This window comes from Garra rufa, chromosome 7 (genome assembly GCF_049309525.1).
Source record: "Garra rufa chromosome 7, GarRuf1.0, whole genome shotgun sequence".
Taxonomy (NCBI): Eukaryota; Metazoa; Chordata; class Actinopteri; order Cypriniformes; family Cyprinidae; genus Garra; species Garra rufa.
The window spans coordinates 25442055-25452216 of NC_133367.1; the positions used below are offsets into that span (position 1 = coordinate 25442055).

Consider the following 10162-nt stretch of genomic DNA (forward strand, 5'->3'; position numbering starts at 1 on the left):
ATTTACCAAGCCTTGCATGTCTACTGATTATTTTTTTAAATTTCTCTTCTAGTCAACACTCACTCCCATCTCTAACTTGTCATGTGAGAAATCAGACCTTCAGTTAATTTGGCCAAATCAGATCACTTAAAGCTGTTCACACCAAGAGCAAGAATTATAATGACTATTTTAATTGTTTATTTTTCACACTAACAGAAAATAACATTCTTTTTATCATAAGCGTATGCTGCAGTTATGTTGTCTGCATTTAAATGCTCAGGCTATTTGTGTGGTGGTTTTTGATTGGCTGTCAATGTTTTCATTGTTCAACATCTGGAAAAAAAAATTCTGAAAGAGATTCCATCCATATTGTTTCTGTGTCATTTTATGTCAAATAGCTGCGGTGTGGACTCATCCTTGGTGTGAAGAGGCGTTTAAACTGCTTACAACAAAACCATCAGCAGGTAATCATATTTAAAATAATTCATTTTAGTTTGCTGTTAAATATTTTTTTTTTCTAATGCTGCTTGCTTCTCATTCTGTTAAACTTACACAATTCTGCCTATTTCTCTTCATCTTATTTCTTTACTCCCTCACTTAACACATTATTTTGTGCTCTGTTGAAAAATAGAAGCTTAGAGTTTGCATGATGGCCTTTTCTCAGACTCTGAATCTGATGCATACAGATGAACTCAGGAGACTGCTAGAGTTGCCAGGGAACTTGAGCTTGAAGTATATAATTGTAACTGCTTAATTTATATGTTTAAACAACAATAATAATAAAAAAAATTGGGTCAATAAATATTGTATTGTTTTAAAGATGAAGACCAAAAAAAGAAAAGAAAATCAGTCCCGGCAAGCCAATCCTGATGAATGAGGAATGAACATGGTCTTCTTGTGCCCAAACACCGAGCTAAAAATTTGCACATTTCTACTGGTATGTATGTATTCAAGCAATGTAGTTATATGGGTTGGGGTTAGGGTTATATGGGGTATAGCAATTGATGTTAATTTCTCAAAAGACAGCCGTTACCATTTTTCACATGCACTTTTTTTTTTTTTTAATAGCTCCTAGAATTGGCAAATCAACTGTGCTATCATCTCTGGAATTTGGGCAGGATTGGCCAAATATGGTGAGTACTGACACTTGCACCTATTCATCAACACTATTTCTCTGGAATTATTGTTGACTTATTGTTTTGTCTGTTTGTTTGAAGGAGGGTGAAGCCAGTTGACCATATCAATTCAATGGCCACCAGATGCAGCATTGCAGCCTGAAACCACCAGTAAACTGCGATGAAGACTGCATTCCTGAACAACTCTACTGTGACAGCTCAGATGTTACGGCCCAGAAAAGTAAACTTCACAAATGAACAACTGCAAAATAGTTGTGAAGGGATCCGTTTGGCTCATATCTCCAACAAGAATCAATGGTAAGTCCAATGCAACAATTAAAAATAAAAATACATATTGTTTATTAATTTACAACACCCTAAGTACGTTATGTCCCTCCAGGATATTTACATCAGTTGGTGTTTGAGGAAAGCACAGGACCATCAGAGACTCCAGCCACCAGAGCCATGGATTGTTCTCATCGTTACCATCAAGCAGAAGTTATTGCAGAACCTGCACCAGCAGACACATTTTTCCACTGACAATTAGACTGCACTGAACTTATACCAGAAACAATACACAGCACATCAAGCTCAGTTGCACTGCTCTCTATCAGTTGCACTGTCTGGACTCTAACTGGCTATTATTCTGCACCATGACATTCTGTTTGAACTGATTCATTCCACACTGCACTGCAAAGGTATGCGTACTGTGATTATTGTTTTAATTTCATGCTCTCTGTGTATAGCATACTATTTACCTTATTGTTCTCTACCTGTATTGAGTCCCTTATATGTGTGTGTTGCCTACATTGAACATTTGTTGTCTATACTTTCATGCTGCAGTTTTCACAAAAAAATGTCACCGCCTGTACCATGTGATCATGGTATTGTGACAATAAAGTGATATGATTTAAATTGGTCACATGTCTTTTGTTTGTCAGTTGTACTGCAGTGTGCTGGATAACAACTTCAAATTGTTCATAACATGGAAGGAGATTATTAAGATAGGGATATGGATAAGCAAGCAAGAGGAAGAAAACCAAGAGAGCTCTGAGCAGGAAACTGAATGTGATTCTATGATGCTCAAGACATTTAACCATGCATGCATTTGGGAGGTTTCATCTGGTTAAAATAATATGGTTTTAACATAACGCATTTTTATTTCTCCTGAATATCATTTGTCTTAATAGGCTACTTTAGCTGTCTTTATGATGTAGCACAAAGTATTGGATAATAAAGTATGGTAAATATTCTTTATTAGGAATGTTGTTTGGTAAATACACCATTTAATTGTGTAAACAATACACATAATTACCATGAGTGTTTTAATTAAGATGCGACATTTGGTCATATTAATGACATTCAATACATGAAGGCAAGGCTGAAAGATTCATTAGAAGAGACTGCATGGACTACAGTATATTGCTACAGGCACTTTATGCACAGCTGAGGGTGATGGACCAGGGAAAGATCAACATCAATCCTGTACTGTATAATAAATAAGATGAGCATGCACATTACTGATGTTTTGCAAAGATGGACAAAGATGAGGAATATTTGACACAAAGATACAAATGATGTCTTTTATATTATGATCCTTTGCATTGCATGAATTGTATAGCTTTTGCATAAACCACACGGTCTGTACCTTGTCTTACTGAATGACACACTGACATTGTGTGATAGTACAAAGAAGTGTCACAATATGTATTGATTGTTTAAACTGGTGTCTTCATTTCCTGTCATCACTCAATTCTTGCTCCTGATCTAATGAAATAAATAGACACAATTCAATTAGGAAATGTCTATTCTTATTCTAAGAAAACTATGACTTTCAACTTACATATTGGCAAATTTTTGAAAAGACAATCTAAAAAATGTGACTCAGCACAGTGTGCTGTCCATGATGAGAATAGGTTTGTGTGTTTTGACTGCCCTTCAATCCCCAGGGGCCCAGTAGAGTCCCATGGAAGAGCAAAAAAATGAACATTTCAAATGGCTGTAAATCAGTGTCTGATTATAATGTCAAAGAGAAAATTGGCAGGACAACTACTTATGCTATGTTAATTACATATTGTTGGACACAGTTTTCAAACATTCATGGAAAAGTGGTATAAAGGTGTTTTAAAAAATGATCTTAGTAAAAAACCAAATTTCAGCATGCCTCTGAAATATGTCATAGAAATCTGCACAGTGTACTTGTTTAGATAAACCTTTGTTCAAAAAAGATTGCATTTTCCACTATTTTAATAATAAACATTTTAAACTACATTACCCACAAACCTCTGCCATTCTATCTATATAACACGAAAAAAATGGCGCTGTTATTTGTAGTTTAATTAAGATCTGCTTAGGGTTAGGGTTACGATCTCGGTAAATTAGGAAGTTCTCACAACATAGCAACACTTCGTTGTTAACTGAAGGTATTACTGATGTAATAAGAGCAACACGGACTTTGTAACATTAAGCGTTGTTTTTCATTTGGATTAAAAGATAGTCCAATCACAGCGAGTTCCAAATGGCAACCAAATTGAACAGAGTCGTCTCGTTTGCTTGTCCAAATATGGTCATTTATGACATGATCTTCCGGGTTCTTGTGGCAAATACAGATAATCAGTTCAATATTTATTTTCCCCCACTCAACATAAAACTGGAACAACAGATTGGATAGTTTGGTTAACTTGATGCAGCAATAGATTTATTGATTACCAGGATTATTTTATTTTATTTTTTAAAATAAGGGCATAATGGTTCCCATAATAAATTATGTTCACACTAACATAAATTTATGTACAATATTTAAACTCAAAACTTTGATATAAATTGCTGTGAACAATAATTCAAAATGTTTCATTTGCTTTCAAAACAAAAAACATGCACCTCTAATGATTAAACATGAAGCTTTTTTCTACTGTTTAATTGTGCTTCTGTAACATTTACAGTGTATTAAGGGTAAACAATTAATCACTTCTGTTTCCTGGAAATGGACCTTACAAAATTGCAATTCTTAGACCTGCCAGATGAACTATAAGAATAATAAAAAATAATGAATCACACATTTTGTAGTCATTTCCCAATGTTTATTGACATATCAAACTTTTCACAGATAAAAAGTGCCCAGAAGAAGCATTCTCTCTTTCCAGTTTGTGCCATTACGGAAAAAAAAAAGACAAAACAAGCAGTTGATTGTATTTGAAATGCATTTGCATAGAGGTAATTAAGAAATAGGCAATAGAAAACCCCTTAAAAAGATTGTCTAATAGTCAAAAACAAAAAGAGAATTTGTTTGCAGAAAATGTTAAGATGCCAACTAATATTCAATGCTTCTGTTTAACAAACTAATAGGCAAACAATGATTAGAACAATATTTCAATATTTTACAATTATTACCTTTAAAATATATCTCTCCTGTAATCGTTGTTTGCTTCTATTGTGACTAAATGCAAGACAAATTACTGGTTAATAACAATTATAATATTATTATTATTTGACTTTCTCCTCTACAGTCAACACTCCCATCTCTACTGTGGGCACTCCTGTCACTATCACTATATGTATATACATAAGTAGTCTTCAAGAAATCCTGCAAGACAGGAAGAAAGAGAATTTATCACATGATGAACAACAAAAACATTGACAACAGATGGCAGATGACTGTAGCATGTATAACAGTAAACAGAACGCTATCGTCAGTTGGTGTGGATGCTAAAATAGTTCTTATTGTTGTTCTTGCTCTTGGTAAGGACAGCTTTAAGCAATCTGATTTGGCCAAATTTACTAATGATCTGATTTGTGTCAAGATAAACTAGCATTTCCAGACTTGTGCTTCTTAGACAGATGTGTTAAATAAAAATCAACATAGAAAGAAAGGCAGACTCTGAGGTGTGGGCAGATATCATGTACTGTTAGAACAGGAAGAGGCAGTGAAAATTTGTAAAGGTTAATATAGAGAGAATATGATGGACTTAATATAAACTGGATTGGTATAAACACTCTGACTACTTACAATGGACACAATTAACATTAGAGTTGAGGCAATGGCCAATGACACAAGTACAAGTGAAAAATCATAGAATTTTATATGAGTACACTTGTACAATATCATATACATTTGCTGGCTTGGTAAATTGTATGAATTATTAATACTTCGACATGACACTTTGTTGGTTGTTGTTTCTGATGGGGCTGTAGGGTATGTACAGATGCTGTGCAAAATGTAACTGCAGTACAGTTCAGTCCAGGTGCTCAGACCAACATTGACATACCATTGGAATGTTTGCCTTTGCTTTTGGTCTTTTCCAGAAATGCACAACATGGCCCAATTCAAATCCCATGACAGGCCTTCCTTTAGTCTTCCCTTTACCCTGAAACAAAGAGAAATACACACATGTTGAGACAATGTGTTAAACAAAATCTGTGACCAAAATATTTGAGAGGAAGGACTGTAAGGAAAGGTATTATTAACACTAACAACAAGGATGTGTTGATTAAAGCAAATCAGTTATAGCTAAATGTCTTCAACATTACTGTGAAAGATTGAATCATAGAAGGACTTTTCAGCCTCTTTCACAGCTTCTTCAAGATCAGCATTGGGAGCTTTGAGTTCAAGTTCCCTGTTCATTCTAGCAGCTTTCTGACAGAATTGGTCAAAATTATGAGATTTTAAAAATGTCATGATGAACCACAGAAAGAGAGAGAGAGAAAAACTATATGTAAATTAATTATGGATTACAGTTCATACAGTGATGGCTTTTACCAGAGATGGCTTCTTAAAAGAGCTGCTGGAGAAGGTGATCTGACATAACTGCAAGACAGAAACAAATACTGAATTACAAATACTTCACAAAAAACATTTAAAAGTGTGGTAGGCATTGTGGTTACTGTGCTTTACAAATAGTACACTGTAAAATCACAGTTACAAAAGTAAAACTACGGTTACTCAGGTAAAACCATAGTAAGAGTTGTGTTTACTGTGCTTATACTAAAAATACTATACTAAAACTACAGTTACAGTGGTAAAACCATAGTTAGAGTTGTGTTTACTGTGCTTATACTAAAAATACTATACTAAAACTACAGTTACAGTGGTAAAACCATAGTAAGAGTTGTGTTTACTGTGCTTATACTAAAAATACTATACTAAAACTACAGTTACAGTGGTAAAACCATAGTAAGAGTTGTGTTTACTGTGCTTATACTAAAAATACTATACTAAAACTACAGTTACAGTGGTAAAACCATAGTAAGAGTTGTGTTTACTGTGCTTATACTAAAAATACTATACTAAAACTACAGTTACAGTGGTAAAACCATAGTTAGAGTTGTGTTTGCTGTGCTTATACTACAAATACTATACTAAAACTACAGTTACAGTGGTAAAACCATAGTTAGAGTTGTGTTTACTGTGCTTATACTAAAAATACTATACTAAAACTACAGTTACAGTGGTAAAACCATAGTAAGAGTTGTGTTTACTGTGCTTATACTAAAAATACTATACTAAAACTACAGTTACAGTGGTAAAACCATAGTTAGAGTTGTGTTTACTGTGCTTATACTAAAAATACTATACTAAAACTACAGTTACAGTGGTAAAACCATAGTAAGAGTTGTGTTTACTGTGCTTATACTAAAAATACTATACTAAAACTACAGTTACAGTGGTAAAACCATAGTAAGAGTTGTGTTTACTGTGCTTATACTAAAAATACTATACTAAAACTACAGTTACAGTGGTAAAACCATAGTTAGAGTTGTGTTTGCTGTGCTTATACTACAAATACTATACTAAAACTACAGTTACAGTGGTAAAACCATAGTTAGAGTTGTGTTTACTGTGCTTATACTAAAAATACTATACTAAAACTACAGTTACAGTGGTAAAACCATAGTAAGAGTTGTGTTTACTGTGCTTATACTAAAAATACTATACTAAAACTACAGTTACAGTGGTAAAACCATAGTTAGAGTTGTGTTTACTGTGCTTATACTAAAAATACTATACTAAAACTACAGTTACAGTGGTAAAACCATAGTAAGAGTTGTGTTTACTGTGCTTATACTAAAAATACTATACTAAAACTACAGTTACAGTGGTAAAACCATAGTAAGAGTTGTGTTTACTGTGCTTATACTAAAAATACTATACTAAAACTACAGTTACAGTGGTAAAACCATAGTAAGAGTTGTGTTTACTGTGCTTATACTACAAATACTATACTAAAACTACGGTTACAGTGGTAAAACCATAGTTAGAGTTGTGTTTACTGTGCTTATACTACAAATACAACAGTAAAACTACGGTTACAGTGGTAAAACCATAGTTAGAGTTGTGTTTGCTGTGCTTATACTACAAATACTATACTAAAACTACGGTTACAGTGGTAAAACCATAGTTAGAGTTGTGTTTACTGTGCTTATACTACAAATACAACAGTAAAACTACGGTTACAGTGGTAAAACCATAGTTAGAGTTGTGTTTGCTGTGCTTATACTACAAATACTATACTAAAACTACGGTTACAGTGGTAAAACCATAGTTAGAGTTGTGTTTACTGTGCTTATACTACAAATACAACAGTAAAACTACGGTTACAGTGGTAAAACCATAGTTAGAGTTGTGTTTGCTGTGCTTATACTACAAATACTATACTAAAACTACGGTTACAGTGGTAAAACCATAGTTAGAGTTGTGTTTACTGTGCTTATACTACAAATACTATACTAAAACTACGGTTACAGTGGTAAAACCATAGTTAGAGTTGTGTTTACTGTGCTTATACTACAAATACAACAGTAAAACTACGGTTACAGTGGTAAAACCATAGTTAGAGTTGTGTTTGCTGTGCTTATACTACAAATACTATACTAAAACTACGGTTACAGTGGTAAAACCATAGTTAGAGTTGTGTTTACTGTGCTTATACTACAAATACAACAGTAAAACTACGGTTACAGTGGTAAAACCATAGTTAGAGTTGTGTTTACTGTGCTTATACTACAAATACTATAGTAAAACTACAGTTACAGTGGTAAAACCATAGTAAGCTAGTGGTTAGTGTGCATATCCTACAAATACTATAGTAAAACTACAGTTACAGTGGTAAAACCATAGTAAGCTAGTGGTTAGTGTGCATATACTACAAATACTATAGTAAAACTACAATTACAGTGGTAAAACCATAGTAAGTGTTGTGTTTTCTGTGTTTATACTAAAAATACTATAGTAAAACTACAGTTACAGTGGTAAAACCATAGTTAGAGTTGTGTTTACTGTGCTTATACTACAAATACCACAGTAAAACTACGGTTACAGTGGTAAAACCATAGTAAGCTAGTGGTTAGTGTGCATATACTACAAATACTATAGTAAAACTACAGTTACAGTGGTAAAACCATAGTAAGCTAGTGGTTAGTGTGCATATACTACAAATACTATAGTAAAACTACAATTACAGTGGTAAAACCATAGTAAGTGTTGTGTTTTCTGTGTTTATACTAAAAATACTATAGTAAAACTACAGTTACAGTGGTAAAACCATAGTTAGAGTTGTGTTTACTGTGCTTATACTACAAATACCACAGTAAAACTACGGTTACAGTGGTAAAACCATAGTAAGCTAGTGGTTAGTGTGCATATACTACAAATACCACAGTAAAACTATGGTTACAGTGGTAAAACCATAGTAAGCTAGTGGTTAGTGTGCATATCCTACAAATACTATAGTAAAACTACGGTTACAGTGGTAAAACCATAGTAAGCTAGTGGTTAGTGTGCATATACTACAAATACTATAGTAAAACTACGGTTACAGTGGTAAAACCATAGTAAGCTAGTGGTTAGTGTGCATATACTACAAATACTATAGTAAAACTACAGTTACAGTGGTAAAACCATAGTAAGCGTTGTATTTACTGTGCTTATACTACAAATACAACAGTAAAACTACGGTTACAGTGGTAAAACCATAGTAAGCGTTGTGTTTACTGTGCTTATACTAAAAATACTATAGTAAAACTACGGTTACAGTGGTAAAACCATAGTAAGCATTGTGTTTACTGTGCTTATACTAAAAATACTATAGTAAAACTACAGTTACAGTGGTAAAACCATAGTAAGCATTGTATTTACTGTGCTTATACTAAAAATACTATAGTAAAACTACAGTTACAGTGGTAAAACCATAGTAAGCTAGTGGTTAGTGTGCATATACTACAAATACTATAGTAAAACTACAGTTACAGTGGTAAAACCATAGTAAGCTAGTGGTTAGTGTGCATATACTACAAATACTATAGTAAAACTACAGTTACAGTGGTAAAACCATAGTAAGCTAGTGGTTAGTGTGCATATACTACAAATACTATAGTAAAACTACAGTTACAGTGGTAAAACCATAGTAAGCGTTGTATTTACTGTGCATATACTACAAATACCACAGTAAACTAAGGTTACAGTGGTAAAACCATAGTAAGCGTTGTATTTACTGTGCATATACTACAAATACCACAGTAAACTACGGTTACAGTGGTAAAACCATAGTAAGCATTGTGTTTACTGTGCTTATACTAAAAATACTATAGTAAAACTACGGTTACAGTGGTAAAACCATAGTAAGCATTGTGTTTACCGTGCTTATACTAAAAATACTATAGTAAAACTACAGTTACAGTGGTAAAACCATAGTAAGAGTTGTGTTTACTGTGCTTATACTACAAATACCACAGTAAACTACGGTTACAGTGGTAAAACCATAGTAAGCTAGTGGTTAGTGTGCATATCCTACAAATACTATAGTAAAACTACAGTTACAGTGGTATGCTTAGGCTAATGTCAATCGTAGGCTAACGTTAGCAGCCGTGCTAACTGTTCCACTAAGCTTCCGTTTTAACACATGACCCCATGGAAGTGATGCAGAAACACTGAAATAATTAAAATAATGAAAAGATTGTTGCGGTCACTTACCTGCTTGAAGGTGTACACGTATCAGGTGAACTGGTCGAACTGAGCCTCGCTGGTGACGTAATTGCCGTAGAAGATGCTGCGTGGTATTTGTACGCAACTGCTC

The 10162-nt window shown here is 33.6% G+C and overlaps 1 long non-coding RNA gene across 1 annotated transcript; it reads right to left on the minus strand.

Annotated features, from left to right (window-relative positions):
* Positions 1–4900: 4900 nt before the first annotated feature.
* On the minus strand, positions 4901–10162 carry LOC141338264 (uncharacterized). The gene is made up of 3 exons (XR_012355804.1): positions 10060–10162; positions 5851–5898; positions 4901–5458 (listed from the first exon to the last, which is right to left on the minus strand). It is a non-coding gene; the product is annotated as an uncharacterized lncRNA (long non-coding RNA).